This window comes from Chiloscyllium punctatum, chromosome 18 (genome assembly GCF_047496795.1).
Source record: "Chiloscyllium punctatum isolate Juve2018m chromosome 18, sChiPun1.3, whole genome shotgun sequence".
Lineage (NCBI taxonomy): Eukaryota > Metazoa > Chordata > Chondrichthyes > Orectolobiformes > Hemiscylliidae > Chiloscyllium > Chiloscyllium punctatum.
The window spans coordinates 37,315,632-37,336,531 of NC_092756.1; the positions used below are offsets into that span (position 1 = coordinate 37,315,632).

Consider the following 20,900-nt stretch of genomic DNA (forward strand, 5'->3'; position numbering starts at 1 on the left):
TGCTACCGCTGTTGATTATATGTTAACAAAAAGCAAAATAATGGAATAATGATGTTGGTGCTGGGAAGGTTGCTCAGCTGTGTGTGATAACACTTCTGGATAAGAGAAATGGGGAAAAAAGAATGCTTCACAACTCACAGAATGAGAACTGAAAAGTAGTTAAATCAAACCAAAGGCTCAGACAGGGAGGGAATATTTCCCTGGAGTTTGAGTAACTGGAAAGTGGTGGTGTCCAGGAGTAGACAGGATTTTGTTCCCAAGTGAATTTGAAATTTTAAAAGCAGATAGTTTCGATTCTTTTAGTTTTATTTATTGTGGAATAAACTTGTACATTTGCTTTAAAAAAAAACAAATTCACAAACTTTGTGTTAAAGATAAATGTTAAATAACATCCATCAAACCATCCCTCACTGAAAACTGATGTGGAGGTGCAATCTCCTGGAGAATCCCTGCCCTGCCCACTCCTTCCTACCCGGGCTCCATAGCTATATACATACCTGGGAGATAGCAGCAGGAGGAGACCATTCGGCCTTTCGTTCCTGCTCCACCATTCAATGGGAAACAGCTGACTATCCAGCTCAGTCTCCTGTTCCTGCTGTATTCCAATCCCCTTTGATGACTTTACCTCGAAGAACTATATCTCAGTCCTCCTTGGGCTTCTCTGCCTTTTTTTCCAGTGACGTTGCTGTGTTACTGTGTGGGTGTAGGCAGGGGTAATGTGATGGTGCTGCTCCTGGAGGATACACTCAGCGTCCATCATCATCCTGCCATAACATCAACTGGGTTTCAGTAAGTTGATATAGAACCATTTCCAGGATATGGGCATCACTGGCTCAGCCAACATTTATTCCCCATCTCTAGATACCCTTGAGAAGATGGTCATGAACTGCCATCTTGAACCACTCGCAGTCCATTTGGCACAGATAAACCGACAATGCTGGGAGGGGGAGTGTTGTAGGGTTTTGTCTGAGTGATTCTCCATCTTTGGTTCTTCAAATGCTGGTTAACTTAATCACAATCTGCACATGATTTTGAGATTTCAGCCTGCAAATCTTTACCATCTAGCACCCTGTGTAAAGGAATATGCACAGAATAGAAATTCAGAACAGACTATTCTAGTTTCTCTAGAATATTTTTTGACCCTTTCTCCCCCCAAAGTTGTAATCCTCCAGTCCACTTACTCTCTCCCACCGTTCTGACTCTGCTACCACTAATGTACACCCTCCCTATTCTCATGGAGTTACTGATAAACAGATCCATGCCACCAATTCCCTCCCTGGTTAGACTCTGCACCCTTTCTGGGTTAACTTCCTTTCCCTTCAGTTGCTGCAAGTCAATAATGTAACAGTAGAATGCAACAGACGGAAATAGAAAGGGAGGTGGCAGATCATTGACAGAAGAGGAACCTTCAGTCTGGGAGAATGGGTCAGATCCTTCTGTGTTTCCCCTTGGTCGATTCCAAGCATTACAATGAGTTGGGGATGGAACTTGGTCCCACATGGGTGTGATGACACTTTAACGCACCGACAGATCAATACTACAAGCAGATGCATTCCTCCTCCAGCCAATCACAGTGTGCAATACTTTCCGCTCGTAACCCCAAAGCACATGCTCCAAAATCGGCCCACAATGTGTACATGTGCAGTGCCGGGTTTCCCCTCACACGTGTAGTCCCTGCCTCAGGGATTGTGTGAGCTGTAGTCCCCATGAAGCCACTGGAGCCCTATCTCTGGAAAGTGTGGGCTGGATGTTGTTGTGTATAGAATCCCCATTCAGACACGCAGGACATATGGGCTGTCATTGGGTTTTACTGAGACATCTGCTTCCATAACCTGATTTCTGACATAAGCAACATAGATTCAACCAATTGTGGGGGTGGGGAGGTTAATGAGGCAAAGTAGATTTGTAGCAGAGGTGGCTCAGTGGATAGCACTGCTGCCTCAGAGCTTCAGGGACCTGGGTTTGATTCCAGCCATAGGCGAATGGGTGGAGTTTACACGCTCTCCCCATGTCTGAGTGGGTTTCTTCTGGGTGCTCCAGTTTCCTCCCACAGTCCAAAGAAGTGCAGGTTAGGTGAATTGGCCATACTTATTTGCTATACATTTGCAGGTTAAACCATTAGCCATTGCAAAAGCAGGGTTACAGGAACGAATGGGTCTGAATGGGATGCTCATTTTAGCGTTGGTGTGGAATCGATGAACGAATACCTTGTTTCTGCACTACAGGGACTCTATTCTATTCTCATGAGGAAGAATGTACTTGTCTCGATGTGCTGTGAATCTGTGGAATTCCCTATTCAAAGTGTGGTGGATGCCAGGGCAATGCGCAAATTTAATGAAGAGATACAGATGTTTAATTCGCAATGAGATGAAGGGTGAGAGAGAGCAGGCGGGAAAATCCAGCTGAGGCCGAGGTGAGCTCAATCATCACCGTATTAAATGGTGGAGCTGGTTCGAAGGGCTGCATTACCTCTCCTGTGCCCAGTGCTTATCTTCTTACGGTAATAACTGCAAAGCTGAATCCAAAACTCACCACCTTCACTAAAGGAGATTTTCGGAAAATGCAGGATTGTCAGGTGGATTAGCGTTCCAAACTTAGATAGTGAGGAAGTGTGTAGAAGATCATGATTTTGCAATTTTAAACTGAGGGGAGACAGTGATTTATGGTTTTAGACTGCGTAGTACATTCACAGCATTCAAAATTCTCTGTTGTGAATATCTATTCTATATTTTTTACAAAAGCCAAGGTCTCTGACAATGAAAACCAAAACACCCAGGTAACATCGCCTCCCGTCGTAATCTGATAAAAGACTTGTGAGAAGTCTGATTGAATTTATAACACAGATGGCAAGCTAGAAGATTAAATCCAATCCCAAGATCCTGTGCTTAATCAAAGTAGACGATAACAGGATAAGGCAGTAATTTTTCAAAGTGCACAGCAAAATTATATATTAGTGAAAAGGAAGGACTATAGGAAAAGGAGTAATCTGCCATTTGTGTCTAAGGAAATAAGGGAGTCTACCAAATTGAAACAGAAGGGATACAAATTGGCAAAGACCAAGGAGAAACTAGGAGATTAGAACAACTTTAAAGATCAACAAAAAGCTTGATGGGATTTTGACTGGGTATACAAATGAGCAGCTATCCCCAGGGCAAGAATAGCAGTTTACACTGCTCGAGGAAACCTATTGCGTGGGGAACATATGGCCTATTTAATTGTTGAAGTACTTATCTGAAGAAGTCTGTCAGCATAGAGATGAACCTGATAAAGTTAAAAATTACATCGTGCTTGGAAAGCTAGTGCTTCCTAATAAACCTGTTGGACTATAACCTAGTGTCGTGTGATTTTTAACTTTGTCCACCCCATTCCATCACCGGCTCCTCCACATGAGAATCCTGACAGACAACTCCACCGAAACTGAAACACCTGTCAAGTACTTGACTGAGCCACGGAGGTGTTGGGGAGGGGTGTGTTGTTTAAATATAAAGTGCTGAATTGAACTAGACTTTTTAAACTGCCGTTGCCACGGAGATAACACTGACAACCAGCCTCCATTCAAAGCCTCAAAGCACGTTAACATGGACTTGGCTGTGTCTCAGTACTTTTGCAGTCACACCGAGATTTGAAATATTCGCCCACGGACAGAATACACACCTTTCCTTCCAGATGAAAAGGCCAATGATATTCAGATCGGCACGGATCAAGTAACTATCAGATCTGAACATGAAATTCAATTTGAATTTCTCATCCGCAAATCCACCCTTTCTGTACCCTACAACAGAGAAAACAAGTCACCATTGTTAATACAGGATGGAACTTTATAAGACAATGATAGTATTAAATTGTAGTTTCCTTGTTCCCCCAAAGCTTTAAATCTCAGTCTCACAATTTCTCTCTTGTTAACTGAAATCCAAACCAATCTCATCCCTCCTTTTCTCCACACCCAGTTCTCACAATCTCTCTCCTCGCCTTGAATTCAGTTTCCGAGCTGCTGTCTGCAAACTAAGAACCAAATCAATGAGTTTGACTTGGAGCCTCCAGGGTGTTGGTGAATCCTCCCCCCATCTCCCAGAACCCCCATTCTCTGATGAGAACCATTCTGCACACACTGGCCAAATCATATCTGGTTGAACTAAAATTAACCAAATTAGAACTCTAATTGGAGGCCCATCCTTGTCATTTTCCATAACAATCCTGACTATTGATAAGAGTTCTGACAACTTGCTGCAAAATGCTCCCCCATTGATACTTTGACCACTCGTCAGGACACCAGGCAAAGGGCTATTCCCCTGGGTCGTGTCCTCAGAAGAAAGAAGGAAGGGAGCTGCTAATGACAGATTAATCCCACACATCCACAGCCTCCCTCCCTGGCACTGACCCGCCCTTCACATACGCCAACAACTAGTCAGCACTGCGCCCGTGCACTGATCTCCCTTCCTATGGAACATGCTCTCGATCACACAGGAGCCTGGAGGATTGTTATCAGCTGCTGCCCAATAATGTTGAGGGGCTGGGGCTGGAGGATGGGAAATAATGGGATTGTAAACAATGAATGAATGTGGAGGACACTGGAGGATGGACAGGTCAGTGAGGGACAGGATCAGAGCAGCAGCAGGAGGGAATACTGGACAAACTGAGCAATGGGAGTGTCTGACAGGAGAGAAACTACAGGAAGGTTCTGTTTGGAGACTCGGGCAGGGACAGCTGGGAGACAGTATGGCCTGGTGGCTTGGGCAGGTTTTCCAATCATCCTCTTCAAAGCCGCTGTTACCAAACTCTGAACCCGATCCTCTTGGTCCAGAGGAAAGCATACTACTACCATTTCATAGTGGGCTAGTGGAAAGAAAGGAAGATTTGCTCAACCTCACACATGGAAATTCCATGAGCTCCTCGTACTTACTGTCTACGGTGGGGATTGAGGAGACAGAGCAGGTGGGAGGGGGTAGGGATATAGGGACTGCCTTTCAAAAGGAACTCACCTGTGTTGGTGTTATTAACAAGATTCAATACACAGTCACAAACACAAAGCTGGTGTACGTGAACGTTATCCAGAATATTACCTCCTATAACTGGGCGACACAGACCCCAATGTACAGAGTTAAGTCCTGGATATCAATAACAGCCTTGTGCGTGGGAAATCATGTCTCATGAACTGGACTGAGTTTACTGAAGAAGTAACAAAGCGGATTGATGAGGGCAGAGCGGTGAACATGATCTTCATGGACTTCAGTAAGGCGTTCGACAAGGTTCCTCATGGGAGATTGGGTCGCAAGGATAGATCTCATGGAATACTGGGAGAACTAGCCATTTGAATATAGAACTGGTTCAAAGGTCGAAGACAGAGAGTGGTGGTAGAGTGATGCTTTTCAGGCTGGAGGCCTGTGACCAAAGGAATGTCACAAAGATCGGTGCTGAATCCACTACTGTTTGCCATTTATATCAATGGTTTGGATGAGAACATAAGATGCATTCTTAGTATGTTTGCAGATGACACCAAAATTGGAAGTGTAGTGGACAGTGAAAAAGATTACCTCAGAGTACAACGGGATCTGGATCAGATGGGCGAATGGGCTGAGGCGTTCAGTTTACAAAAATGTGAGATACTGCATTTTAGGAAAGCAAACCTTAGCAGGACTTTTACAGTTAATAGCAAGTTCTTGGGGAGTGCTGCGAAACAAAGAGACCTTGGAGTGCAGGTTCATAGTTCCTCGAAAGTAGAGTCACAGGTGGATAGGATAGTGAAGGCGGCAGTTGGTATGCTTTCCTTTATTGGTCAGAGAATGTAGTATAGGTGTTGAGATGTCATATTGTGGCTGTACAGGACATTGATTAGACAATTTTTGAAATATTCCAGCAATTCTGGTCTCCTTCTTATCGGAAGGATGTTCTCAAACTTGAAAGGGGTCAGAAAAGAATTACAAGGATGCTGCCAGCGTTGGATAGGGTGTTTTCCCTGCAGCGTCGGAGGCTGAGGGGTGACCTGATAGAGATTTATAAAATCAGCCGGTCATGGGTAGGGCAAATAGACAAGGTCCTTTCCCTGTGGTTGGGTTATACAGAACTAGGTGAGAGGGAGGGGAGAGTCGGCAGAGAGGGTGGGCTGAGGGTGGGGGGAAAGAGAGGATGCGGGGATTGAGAGTGGTCGCACAGGTGAGAACAGAGATGGGGGCAGGGGAGGACAGGCAGAGGCAGGGGAGAATCAGAGAACGGGGGGTGGAACAGATCGGGAGGGAAACAGAGAGGGGGGAACAGAGAGTTATTTTATAGATCTACAACTCAACCCTGTTCCTGTTTTCTCCTCCTCACTTTCAATCCCTCTGAAGAGCTCAGAATTGCATAGTTCCTGGAAAGTCGAGTTTCAGGGAGAGTGGGTGCTGAAGACTGCATTTGGGACGCTGACCTTTATTGGTCTGTGCACTCATCAATAAAGGGACCTGGGCTCGATTCCATTCTGTCGTGTTTGCACATTATCCCTCTGTGTGTTTGCACGGGCATCCTCTGGGCGCTCTGGTTTCCTCAAAAAATCCAAAGACGTGCAGGTTAGGTGGATTAACTGGGGGTAATGCTGGGTCACATGGTTCAGGTGGGATGCTATTCCGATGTTTGGTAAGGTCTCATGGGCTGAATGGGCTGCTTCCACACTGTATGGATTCTGTCACTGAGTATAAGAGTTAGAAGGTCACGTTGTGGCTGTACAGGGCATTGGTGAGGCCAGTTTTAGAATACTACATTCAATTCTAGTCTCCCTGATTTCAGGAAGATAGTACTCAGCACCATAATAACAAGTTCCTGGGAAGTGTTGACGAACAAATACACTGTGCAGAGTGGTTTGATAGTTCCTTGAAAGTGGGGCTGAAGGTAGACAGGTCGGTGAAGGTGCTGTTTTCTATGCTAGCTGTTATTGGGCAGTGCATTGAGTATAGGAGTTGGGAGATCATGGTTCGGTTGTACAGTTTATCGGCTCAGTCACTTTTGGAATGCCCAGACTGCTTTTCATTCTAGTCTCCCTGCTGTAGGAAAGATGTTGGGAAACCTGAAAAAGTTCAGAAAAGATTTATAAGGGTGCTGCCAGTATTGAAACATGTGAACCATTAGGAGGGGCTGAGGACATTTTGCCTGGAGTAGTGGACGTTGTGGGATGGCATTATACAACGTCTTCAAAACTGCAATGTTTCCTGCAACTGTCACCATTTCAGATGCTGCCAGACCTGCTGAGGATCTCCAGCAATTTTTTTTTTTGTTTTTATTGCAGATTTCCACGATTTTGCTGAGGCACTTAGAGTCATAGACATTTACAAGGCTTCCTATCTTGTTGACTCTCACCCCTGGGATGGCAGGACTGATGGATGAAGAGGACTCAATCCTCATTTAATTCTCCTTTCCTTTGTCTTTCTGAGCTGTTGCCTGCATCACGAATACTCTATCTCCGATTCCTTGACGTGAATCTGGCCCATCTAAGCCACTCTTTAGTTCCCAACCCTCTGCCAGACTAGTCACAATCTCACCAATGGAACTGGCAATCACCCCACCAAGAGATTTCTCCCAGCCCTGCCCAGGGGTAACCAGTCAGGCTGGTACAAGTCTCACCTAGCTCAGAAATGGTCGCAGTGCCTGGAAAATCTAAACCCTTCTCTGGTACACCATTTCTCCAGCCACACATCCAGCTGATCTATCCTCTTGTTCCTGCTCTCACTAGCACGTGGCACTGGGTGGAAGTCTGACATTATTACTTTTCATTTTAATATACCTCTGATTTTCCTTTATACATATTTCAGGCCCTCATCTCTTTGTTTCGCGATGTCGTTGGTATCTGTGTGTTCCAAAACCATTGGTTATTTACCCTCCAGCTGCAGAACACACTGTAGCCACTCCATGCTATTACAGATCCTAGCACCAGGGAGGTAACATGCCATCCTTGATTCATGTCTGTGGCCATTGAAGTACCTGCCCTTACTCTGACCATTGATCCCATGTCACTATAGCCCTGCAACTGTCTTTCCTCCTGTTCGGTGCAGCAGAGCTATCTGTGGTGTTATGACCCTGGCTGTTGCTGATTTCCCCGAGAGACCACCCCACCCATTCACCCCCAACAGAATTCCAACCGGTATACAGTATCTGTTTGAGATGGGTATGATCATTGGGGACTTCTGCACTCCCTTGCTGAGCCTTTAACTTGATGGGATGATCACCCATTCCCTTTGTGTCTGTGTAACCCTCACCTGCAGTGCTGTCCATAATATTCTCAGTATCATAGATGGTCCACAGTGAGTCCACTCACAGCTCCAGGTCTGAAAAGCAGTTTCCCAGTAGTGCAGATGAACACACTTCCTACACACATTGCCGTCAGGGACACTAGAAGCGTCCCTTATTTCCCACATTGTACAAGAGGAGCCCGGCACGGGTCTGAGGGTTCCTGTCTCAATGTCTCTCTAGATTCAGCTAGTTACTCCCATTAAGAGAATTTAAAAGAGCTTTCAACCTTCTTTCACTTCAAACATGTCCATTGTAATCAATAGCCCCAATCTTTAATTAAGCTGATATATTTTACTTTAAAAACTGTTAACAAATACTCCGCAGTGTCGCTTACAAATTGGCTGTTCCCATTGGGATCATGCGAAATTCTGAATGGCCTGAACTAAAACTGAGTTTCAGCGTCACCGTCTCCCTGACTCATCTCCCTAAGTTTTCACCCAACTCCAAAACATTCTCATTGAGCCAAGCAGCACTCAGCGTCAACATGGCCTTCAGCCATTTCTGGATGAACAGATAATTGTCAGAATCTGTAAAATTCCACCTGAAAAGTTACTGGAATATGAGTCCATAAGAAATTTTATGGGAAATTTAGAGGGAATTGAAAGTAAGGAGTTCACAGGTGAAAGTCATGAAGTGGTTGACTGGATCTAAACATGACAGTTCCTGCAAAGAGTCGAGGTGTAGTTTGGATAAATCTATGTTCCCTCTCAGACCAATATCTCCTTCCCGGGCTGCACGGCCCAGAACAGAGCACATACCCCAAGGGTGATCCAACCATGAATTTGTACATCTTTCTGCTATTTGCTTGACAAAAATATGAGAGTCTGGAATAGGGTAGTTCTGGAAAAGCACAGTAGTTCAGGCAGCATCCGAGGAGCAGTAAAATCGACGTTTTGGGCAAAAGCCCTTCATCAGGAACAGAGACAGGGTGCCTGCAGGGTGGAGAGATAAATGGGAGGAGGGTGAGGGTGGGGAAAATGTCGAAAAGACTACAATAGGTGAGTGGGGTGATGCTGAAGGTGATGGGTCAGAGAGGAGGGTGGAGTGGATAGGTGGAAAGGAAGATAGGCAGGTAGGACAAGTCATGGGACAGTGCTGAGCTGGAAGTTTGGAACTGGGGTGAGGTGGGGGAAGGGGAAATGAGGAAACTGGTGAAGTCTACATTGATGCCTTCGGGTTGAAGTGTTCAAAGGCGGAAGATGAGGCGTTCTTCCTACAGGCGTCGGGTGGTGAGGGAGCGGCGGTGAAGGAGGCCAAGGACCTCCATGTCCTTGCTGAGTGGGAGGGGAGTTGAAATGTTGGGCCACAGGACATTGTTTTTACCTAAAAATATGAGCTACTTTTCGACAGACAGAACAGACAAACCTTTCTCGTTCCACAGTTAAATGCCAATGATATTCTGATCCTGATGACTCCGCTGACTGTAGAAACATACATTTGAGATCCCGGTCTCAATTATTCTAAATTAATATCTGATAAAAAAAATCACAAGACAAAGCTCACAGTCAGTGCAAGATGAATATCAAAGACAATTATTTCCCTGGTATGTGTCTGATGTGTAAATGCTCCTCTTCAAATCGCCCCGCCCCCATCCAGGAAGAGGACATGTCCATGCACCTCGCTGTACCTTGCCCCCAATAAAGATGGTGGCCATAACCCAGGACCTATCATTGCCTGAGGGCCACAGACATTTTCCCATTTGCTGCAAACGTTGGAGCAGGAGTTTCTAATTCCGGACTAGCGACCTGTACAGAGTGTAATTAAACCCCTCCCAGTCTAAACTGATACATTTCATTTGGTTTCCGCTGCCACTCCCTCTTTCCTGTTCCCACCTCCTTCACACACCAAGGGTCATTCTGGTACCTGTGACCCTTCCTTAGATCCGATTGTAGGAATTCTAAATTTTCCCAGCTCCCGTGTGGAAACAGGGCCATCGGCCCAACACGCTCACACCCACCCTCCGACGATTATCCCACCCAAACCCATTCCCCGACCCTATTACTCTACATTTCCCCTGAATAATGCACCTAAACTATGCATCCCAGAACACTACGGGAAATGTAGCTTGGCCAATTTACTGAACCTGCATATCTTTGGACTGCAGGAGATAGGGGATAAAGAGTAAATAATAGGTTGAGATGGAGTGCAAAGAGAGACAGGAACATTTGGAAAGACAAAGGAGTGGAGAATGATCTTGCTGGGAGGGTGCATCGCTGTTAATGGAGGGGACAAGAACCTGTGTCTGGCAGCATCTCAGTGGCAGTGGCGGAAATGGTGGCTGATGATCGAAGTCCTGCTGCAAAACAGACCCTGAGCTTCCAGTTGCCTACAATTTTAACACACAAGACTGTTCCCTGGCCAACATCTCTGTCTCAAGCTTACTGCAGTGTTCCAGTGAAACTTGATGCAAGCTGGCAGAAGACTCCAGAACATACCAAATTGCCTCCTCTTTCAAGGATTCACAATTTCCCCTCCCCTGTGATCAACAATGCTCTCCAGTGTATCTCCTCCACTTCCTGCACCTCTACTCTTGAACCCCACACCTCCAACCGCAACAAGGATAGAACCCCCCCCCCCCCAGTTCTCACCTTCCACCCAGATACAACCCAATTCCACCAGTTCCACCACCTTCGATCAGACCGCACCATCAGAGATATATTTCCCTTCCCACCCTTTTCAGCATTCCACAAAGACCATTTCCTCTGCGACTCCCTCATTAGATCCATGCTCCCCACCAACCCACCCTACACTCCCAGCACCTTTGCTTGCCAGTTCAAGAGGCGTAAAACCTGTGCCCACACCTTCCCCTCACGTCAATCCACGGCTCCAAAGGATCCTCCCACATCCAGCAGAGATTTCCCTGCACGTCCAGATACCTCACCTATTTTATCCTTTGCTCTCGATGTGGTCTCCTCTACATTGGGGAGTCAGGACGTCAACTTGATTCAGAGAACATTTCTGGAACACATGCACCAAACAACTCCACCACCCTCTCAACGACCACTTCAACGCCCTCCCCCACTCCACCAAGGACATGCAGATTCTGGGCTGCCTCCATTGCCAAATCCCAGTCACCCGAAGCCTGGAGTAATAACACCTTTTCTTCCACCTTGGGACCCTTCAACCACATGGCATCAAGGTTTGCTCATCTCCCCTCCCCCCCAACTTATCTCAGATCCAACCCTCCAACTCGACACTGGCCTCTTGAACTGTCCCACCTGTCCATCTTCCTTCCCAATTATCCACTCCACCCTCTCATCATTACCTCCCATCTACATCTACCTATTGCCTTCCGAGTTCCCATCCCACCAACCCCACACACCCCTCTTATTTACCTCTCAGCCCTCTTACCTTTGGAGAGCTCATGAGTTAAGCAGCCTCCTTTCAGCATTAACAATTCTGTGAACATTTAATTCTGAGCACTCGAAGGGAATATCAGGGCAGGGTTTGTAAAGAGATCAGATTGAATGAGGGTCTCAGTGAACAAAAGTGAGACACAGATACAGAGAGGTTTTGGGATGGATCAAATCAAAGGTTATCAATTTGCACGGCTGCCAACATTACAGAAGTTACAAAGGGGAGTGATCAAGAGAGTGGAATTAGAGCAGCAAATAAATCTTAAACATGTATGCAGCTAAAGGGGATGCTGGGTAAAGATACCACAGTTAGTGCTGATTTCATTCCAGACACACCAGCCAGGGCACACATCCTTGCTGTGTCTACCATATTGATCTCTTTAAGATTTTTGTTCATTTGAAGTGTTTCATGTTTAGATAGTCCAGAGAAGACAGCTTCATTCTCCTAAATTTCTTCTGCCAAGGCAATGCTGCTGTTAGAATTCAAGTCACTATGGCATGTTACTGGCTGCTTCATGGACTGGAACTGGCAATTGAGACTGAAAGGTTACTGTATAAAATATCTTCAACTGTATTGCTAGATTGCCAGACACATGAGGGGCTTTAAGAAAAAGAACTTAAATGATGCGCACTGAGTGTCAGAGCGCCTACTGTTGTGGGGATATTCTGTTCAGATACAATCTATTGGTAATTGTTAGAATTGACTTATCCTGGCTCCAGAGAAGTGGGCAGAGCATTATAACGGTCATCGAAGATGGTAACAAATTTCCCAGAGGTTACAAATTGTAAATGACAGAGTAGGCATGAGTTCTGCTGGTAAGGTGTATACGTTTATTCAAAATGGCTCCAATTTACTTTCAGAAACAAGTGAGAGAAAAGCACATTACTGAGGTCTTTGCATTAGTCCAAATTTAGGCATTCAGGAGAGCTGAAGGGAGAGCTGGTGTGGGGAGTTGTAGTAATGATAGGGAAAACTTGTTTCACAGAGAGAGAGAGTTCACAGATGGAAAACTCAGCTTTAACATCACATCAACTGCAGAGTCGTCCAATTCTGCAGGTCCTGATCCTTATCAGTAATATAAAAGGGGAAAGCAGCATTCCTAGCTCAGAGAAATCATTCCCATGTCAGGCATGTTGTTGAATATTTAACCAGTCATGTGATCTGGGAAGACACCAATGTAACTGGACCAGGGCGAAGCTGTGTAAATGTGGGGACTGTGGGAAGAAATTTAATTACCCCTCCCAGTGGGACACTCACTGACACATTCACACTGGGGAGAGGCTGTTCACCTGCCTCACGTATGGGAAGGGATTTACTCGATCTTACAATCTGCTGAGACACCAGAGGGTGCACAATGGATTTAGATCCTTCACCTGCTCCATGTGTGGGAAAGGATTCACTCAGTCCTCTGATCTGCTGAAACACCAGCGAGCTCACTCTGGAGAATGACCATTCACTTGCTCCCAATGTGGGGAGAGATTCACTCAAATGCACCACCTGCTGAGACCCCAGTGAGCCCACACAGGGGAGAGACCATTCAGATGGTCACTGTGGGAGAGGGGATTCAGTGATTCATCCTGACCCCCTGAGACCCCAGTGAGCCCACACAGGGGAGAGACCATTCAGATGGTCACTGTGGGAGAGGGGATTCAGTGATTCATCCTGACCCCCTGAGACCCCAGTGAGCCCACACAGGGGAGAGGCCATTCAGATGGTCACTGTGGGAGAGGGGATTCAGTGATTCATCCTGACCCCCTGAGACCCCAGTGAGCCCACACAGGGGAGAGACCATTCAGATGGTCAGTGTATGAGAGGGGATTCAGTGTTTCATCCTGACTCCCTGAGACACCAGCGGGTTCACACTGGGTAGGAGCTGTTTCCCTCTCTGTGTGACAAGGGATTTGCTGAGACTCAACATGACTGAGAGCCCAGTGAGTGTACACAGGGAAGTGGTCATCCCCCTGCTCCGTGTGGTGTAGAGTTCACACATCACTGCAGGACTCTGATTCTGCAGTTACTGTCCATCAGAGTCAGGAGTGGACCTTGTACATGATGACACTGCTGGAGTATTGACGTTGTTGTTGTTAACCACATTAACTGGGCTGGAGTTGACTGAATTTATATTGTCACTTTCTGAACCTCAGGATGCCTCTCTGGGCAGTAGGTCACCACAAACAGCAATGTGACAAGGAGTAGGGTTCATCTGTATTGATTTAAATTGTGATCATAGCACTGCTGTCTCACAGCACCAGGTAAAAGGTTAGAGTCCAGCTTTGGTCAACGGCCTATGTGGGGTATCCACATTCTCCCCATAATAGTGTGGGTCCCCTCCATGTGCGCTGGTTTTCTCCCACAATTCAAAGATATGCAGGTTAGGTGGATCGGTCGTCATAAATTGTCCACAGTGTTCAGAATTTGCAGACTAAGTGAATCAGCCATGGGAAATGCAGTGTTACAGGGATGGAGTGCTCTGGGCGGGATGTTCTTCAGATGGTTGGTGGGATTTGATGGACCAATTCTCTCCTTCCACACTGTAGGGATTATATTCTATGATTGAGGATAAAGAATATTCTCAGGGTCGCCTTGGAGGAGGGGCATGTGGAGTGTATCAATGCTCTCTATGCCATTAGATAGAGGTGGGCACCGCAGAGGATACAGTGCTTTATCTTCACCACCACCGCCACCCCCTCAACCCCAACTCTACTTTGATTTAGCCCCTTCCCACTGTGTCACTTGTAATGGTTTGCTTTGCCCATAATGGGCTTTGTTTGGAAATATTCAACTGATGACACTGGTGTGCTCCTGCTGGTGATTGTACGTTAACAAAAACAAAATAATGGAATAATGATGTTGATGGTGGGAAGGTTGCTCAGCTGTGTGAGATAACACTTCTGGGTAGGAGAAATGGGAGAAAAATGCGTCACAGCTCACAGAACGAGAACTGAAAGTAGTTAAATCAAACCAAAGGTTCAGAGAGGGAAGGAATATTTCCCTGGAGTTTGAGTAACTGAAAAGTGATGGGGTCCGGGAGTAGACAGGATTTTGTTAAAAGGGCATTTGAAATTTTAAAAGCTGTTATAAGCAGATAGTTTCGATTCTTTAATTTTATTTATTGTGGAATAAACTTGTACGTTAAAAAAAAACAAATTCACAAACCTGGCGTTAAAGACAAATGTTAAATAAAATCCATCAAACCATCCCTCACTGAAAACTAAGGTGGAAGTGCAATCTCCTGCAGAATCCCTGCCCTGACTATTTCTTCCTACCTGGGGCCCATGACTATATACATACCTGGGAGATAGCAGCAGGAGAAGGCCATTCGGCCTTTGAATCTGGCTCCACCATTCAATGGGAAACAGCTGACCATCCAGCTCAGTCTTCTGTTCTTGCTGTGTTCCAATCCGCTTTCATGACTTTACCTTGAAGAACTATATTTCAGTCTTCTTTGGGCTTCACTGCCTTTTATACCAGCGATGCTGCTGTGTTATTACGTGGGTGTAGGCAGGGGTAATGTGATGGTGCTCTTCCTGGAGGACACACTCAGCGTCCCTCATCATCCTGCAGTAACATCAACCGGGGTTCAGCAACTAGAGATCGAACCCATTTCCAGGATATGGGCATCACTGGCTCAGCCAGCATTTATACCCCATCATTGGGGATGAGAAGGTGGTAGTGAGCTGCTGTCTTGAACCATTCACAGTCCATTTGGTGCAGATAGACCGACAATGCTGGGAGGGAGAGTGTTGCAGGATTTTGTCTGAGTGATTCTCCATCTTTGGTTCTTCAAATGCTGGTTAACTAAATCACGATCTGCACATGATTTTGAGATTTCAGCCTGCAAATCTTCACCATCTAGCACCCTGTGTAAAGGAATATGCACAGATTAGAAATTCAGAACAGACAATTCTAGTTTCTCTGGAATACCTTTTTCCCCTTTCTTCCCCCAAAGCTGTTACCCTCCAGCCCACTTACTCTCTCCTACCGTTCTGACTCTGCTGCCCCTAATGTACACCCTCCTCATTCTCATGGAGTTACTGTTAACAGATCCATGCCACCACTTCCCGTCCCTGGTTCGACTCTGCACCCTTTCTGGGTTCACTTCCTTTCCCTTCAGTTGCTGAAAGTCAATAATGAAACAGCAGAATGAAACAAACGGAAACAGAAAGGGAGGTGGCAGATCCTGGACAGAAGAGGAACCTTCAGTCTGGGAGAATGGGTCAGATTATTCCTTGTTTCCCATTAGTTTATTCCCAGCATTACAACGAACTGGGGATGGAGAGTGGTCCCACGAGGGTGGGGTGACACTTTGACCCCCCAACTGATCAATACTACAAGCAGATACGTCCCTCCTCTAGCCAATCACAGTGTGAAATACTTTCCACTAATTACCCCAAAACATGTGCGCCAAAACCCGCCCACATTCTGTACATATACAGTGCCGTGTTTCCCAATACACCTGTGGTCCCTGCCTCAGGAATTATGGAAGTTGCAGTCCCCATGAAGTCACTGGAGCCTTGTCTCTGGAAAGTGAATGAAACGTGTGGGGTGGAAGGATGTTGTTTATAGGATCCCCATTCAGACAGACAGGACATATGGCTTGTCACTGGGTTTGACTGAGACATCTGGTTAGACAACCCAATTTCTGACGTAAGGAATATAGATTCAGTCAATTGCGGGGTGGAGGGGTCAATAAGGGGAAGCAGTTTTCGGCAGAGGTGGCTCAGTGGCTAGCACCTCTACCTCACAGCTTCAGAGACCCTGGTTTGATTCAAGCTTTAGGTGACCGTGTGGAGTTTCCACGTTCTCCCAGTGGCTGCATGGTTTTGTTCGGTGTTCCAGTTTCTTCCCAAAGTGCAAAGATGTGCAGGTTAGGTGGATTCGCCATGCTAAACCACAGTGTCCATGCATGTGCAGGTTAAGCCATTAACCATGGGAAATACTGGGAATGGGTGAGTCTGAATTATAGGATTAGTGTGGACTCGATGGATGAATCTGCACTGTAGGGATTCTATTTTATTCTCATGAAGAAGAATGTACCTATCTCGATGTGTTATGAATCTGTGGAATTCCCTATTCAAAACGCAGTGGATGCCAAGACAATGAGCAAATTTAATGGACAGATACAGATTTTTAATTTGCAATGAGCTGAAGGGTGAGAAAGAGAGAGAGAGAGAGAGAGAGAGAGAGAGAGAGAGAAAAGGCGGGAAAAGCCAGCTGAGACCGAGGTGAGCTCAATCATCACCGTATTAAATGGTGGAGCTGGTTCGAAAGGCTGCATTGCCTCTCCTGTGCCCAGTGCTTATCTTCTTACGGTAATAACTGGAAAGCGGAATCCAAAACTCACCACCTTCACCAAAGGAGATTTTCGGAAAATGGAGGATAGTCAAGTGGAAAAGTATTCAAAACTGAGATAGCGAGGAAGTGTGTAGAAGATAATGATTTTGCAATTTTAAACTGAGGGGTAACAGTGATTTATAGTTATAGACTGTGTGGTACATTCACACTGTCCAGAATACTCTGTTGTGAATATTTATTCTGTAATTTATTACAAAGCCAAGGTTACTGATAATGAAAACCAAAACACCCAGGAAACATCGCCTCACCTCGTAATCTGACAAAAGACGCGTGATAAATCTGGTTGAATTTAGAACACAGATGGAAAGCGGGAAGATTAAATCCAGTCCCAAGATCCTGTGCTAAAACAAAGAAGACTACAATAGGATGAGGCAGGAGTTGGTAATGTCGACTGGGAGCAAAGACTTTATGGGGGGGATAGTTTACAGACAGTGGAGGAATACCAAAGCAATTTTTCGAAGTGCTCAGCAAAAGTATATATCAGTGAAAAGGAAGGACTGTCGGAAAAGGGGTAAGCTGCCATGGGTGTCTAAGGAAATAAGGGAGTCTATCAAATTGAAATAGAAGGCATACAAATTGGCAATGACCAAGGAGAAATTAGGAGATTAGGTAAACTTCAAAGGTCAACTGAAAGCTTGATGGGATTGGGTATAAATAGTGATGAGTAGCAATGCCCAGGGACAGAATAGCAGTTTACACTGCTAGAGGGAAACCTATTGTTTGGTGAACATATGGCCTCTGTAATTGTTGAAGCATTTAACTGTTACCATAGAGATAATCCTGATCAAGTTCAAAATCACAGCACACTCCAAAAGCTTGTACTTCCAAATAAACCTGTCGGACTATAACCTGGTGTTGTGTGGTTTTTAACTTTGTCCACCCCACCCCAACCCCGGCTCCTCCACATCAGAATCCTGACAGACAGCCCCACTGAAACTGAAGCGCCTGTCAGGTACTTGAGGGAGCCACGGGGGCGTGGGGGGAGGGGTGTGTGGTTTAACCACAGAGTTGAACTGAACTAGACTTTTTAACTGTTGTTGCCATGGAGATAATCCTGAGAGACCGTCTCTATGCAAAGTCACAAATCACAACGGTAGAAGAATGGGAGCCGTACATTGGACCTGATGCTGCCTAAAGGCGTTTTGCACGTAAAATCCCCAGGTAACTACCAAGTCTCATCAATAAATACTCAAAGAAGACCTCTCAGAGTTCTGTACCTAGTTATTCCTATCCAGCAGGGTTCAGAAATATGTGTACACAGCAGTCAGTCTTCACAATGGAGGATACGAAGAACATGTCAGTAATTGATAAGGAGAATGAGGAAGGTGAGGACCTAGATAATAACCATTATCGTGAAAGAGTTAGAGCTGGGCAAGCTAATGGAGCTAAAGGTAAACAAGTCTCATTGCCCTGATGGAATACATCCCAGGATACCAGAGTTCGTGGGAGAAATAGCAAATGCACTTAGTTACAGCATCCTACAGCAGAGACAGGCCCTTTGGCCCAAAATGTCCCATGCCGATCAGAATGTCCATCCACGCTGACCACATTTCCCTGCACTTGGCCCATCTGCTTCTGAAACTTTGCTATCCATGTATTTGTCCAAATGCCTTTTACATGTTATTCGTGTATCCGCCTCAACCACTTCCAATGGCAGCTCATTCCATATGCGTACCACCCTCTGGTGGAAACAGTTGCCCCTTAGCTTCCCTTTTATTCTTTCTCCTCTCACCTTAAACTGATGCCCTCCAGTCCTTGGTTCGCTGGGAAAAAGACTGAGTGCATTCACCTTACCCATGCCTCTCATGATCTTATAAACTTCTATAAAATATTCCCCCTCGGTTTCCTCTGCTCTAAACAAAAAAGCCCTCGCTTGTCCAACCTCTCCCTGTAACTCGGACCCCTGAGCCCTGGCATCATCCTTGTAAATTTCTTCAGCACCTTTTCCAGTTTAATAACTGAAACCTACACTGCATTGGTCACATTTCCAGTGTTTCCCCACGGCACTGGAACTGACGGGACAACGCCAATGGATTACAATCCATGATCGATAATTCACTCCATTACAGCAATCCCATTTTCATAGCTTCGTTCATGATGCAGGAATCCTTTTGTCTTCTCGTTTCATGGTTAATTGCCCTCATACAAATCCAGTGGCTTAATTGTTCCTGGGAAACGTGCCATGATTTTTTAGACATTCAAAAACCAATGAAATCTCTCTCCACAGTCCCCACGCTAACATGGACTTCACTGTCTCAGTACTTTGTCCCCAATCACACTGACATTTGAAATATTTGCCCACGGACAGAATGCACACCTTTCCATCCAAATGAAAAGGTCAATGATATTCAGATCGGCACGGATCAAGTAACTATCCAAACTGAACATGAAGTTCAATTTGAATTTCTCAACTGCAAATCCCCCCTTTCAGTACTGCACAACAGAGAAAACAAAGTGCTGGAAATCCTCAGCAGGTCTGGCAGCGTCTGAAACGCTTACAGATGCAGGAAACATTGCAGCCTTGAAGAAGTGGTTAGATGATCAAACCAGGCACGTGCGCTTGATGGCCAGTTATGTAGAAGATGGGGGCATTGTGTTCAACAGTTTTATACCAGAGACTCTGACTCATTTGATTCCATGTTTCTCTGCGATTCCCTCTTTTTCGGAAGCAGGCAGGAGTGGGAAGCAGTGGAGAATGTAAATGATGGGTGACCTTCCTCGTGAGAGGATTCGTGTACAGTAGCAGGGATCCCTTTCTGGAAGGGCCTTGGTGAGACCACACCTGGAGTACTGTGTATACCTTTGTTCCCCTTTCCCAAGGAAGGCTACCCTGGTTATTGACAGAGTAAAGGAGGGTCACCAGCCTGAGTCCTGGGATGTGGAGATAGTTATGGGCTGCAGATGCTGGAAGTCAGAGTCCATACAATGTGGATCTGGGGAAGTGCAGCAGGTCAGGCTGCATCACAGGAGCAGGAAGGTTGATGTTTTGGGTCGGAACTCTTTGTCAGCCCTGATGAATAGTCCTGACCCGAAATGTCACCTTTCCAGCCCCATCGTTTTCATGCTGGTCATCAAGCATCTATTAATTCTAGTCCCACGTTCTGGCACTCAGCGTGTAACCGATATTGTAGTGATCATCTCAACACTTCTTCAAGGCTGCAATGTTTCCTGCATCTGTCACCATTTCGGATGCTGCCCGACCTGCTGAGGATCTCCAGCACTTGTTTTTATTGTGGATTTCCCCCATTTTGCTCAAGCACTTAGAGTCAGAGAGCTGTACAGCTCCATATTTTGCTGACTATAATTCCTGGGATGGTCGGACTGATGGATGAAGAGGGACTCAATCTTCATTTAATCCTCCTTTCCTTTGGCTTTCTGAGCCGCTGACTACCTCACTAATATTCTACCTCCCATTCCCTGTCCTGAATCTGACCCATCTAAGCCTACACTTTAGTTCCCATCCACCTGTTAGACGAGTTTAAACTGCACCAATGGGAGTGGCAAAAGCCTCCACCAGGAGATTTCTCCCAGCTCTGCCCAGGGGTAACCGGTCAGGCTGGTACAGGACCCACCCAGAAACGGTCCCAGTGCCTGAAGAATCTAAACCCTTCTCTGGTTCACCATTTCGCCAGTCACACCTCCAACTGATCTATCCTCTTATTCCTGCTCTCACTAGCCCATGGCACTGTGAGTAAGTCAGACATTATTTTATTTCAGGAGCTACATTTTACTGTATCCATGATCTCCCTATATCCAGCTTTCAGGATCTCATCCCTTTGTTTAGTGATGACATTGGTATCGGTTTGTTCCACAACCACTGACTTTACCCTCCAGCTCCAGAATGTCCTGCAGCTGCTCCATGATAATCACGGATCCTGGCACCAGGGAGGTAACGTACCATCCTGGATTCATGTCTGTGGCCACAGAAGTGCCTG

General features: G+C 45.8%; 1 long non-coding RNA gene across 1 annotated transcript; it reads right to left on the reverse strand.

The window, feature by feature from the left end:
* Positions 1-314: 314 nt before the first annotated feature.
* LOC140489142 (uncharacterized) lies at positions 315-15,465 on the reverse strand. Its single transcript, XR_011963088.1, has 3 exons — positions 14,902-15,465; positions 9,619-9,725; positions 315-3,772 (listed from the first exon to the last, which is right to left on the reverse strand). It is a non-coding gene; the product is annotated as an uncharacterized lncRNA (long non-coding RNA).
* Between the last annotated feature and the right edge of the window lie 5,435 nt (positions 15,466-20,900).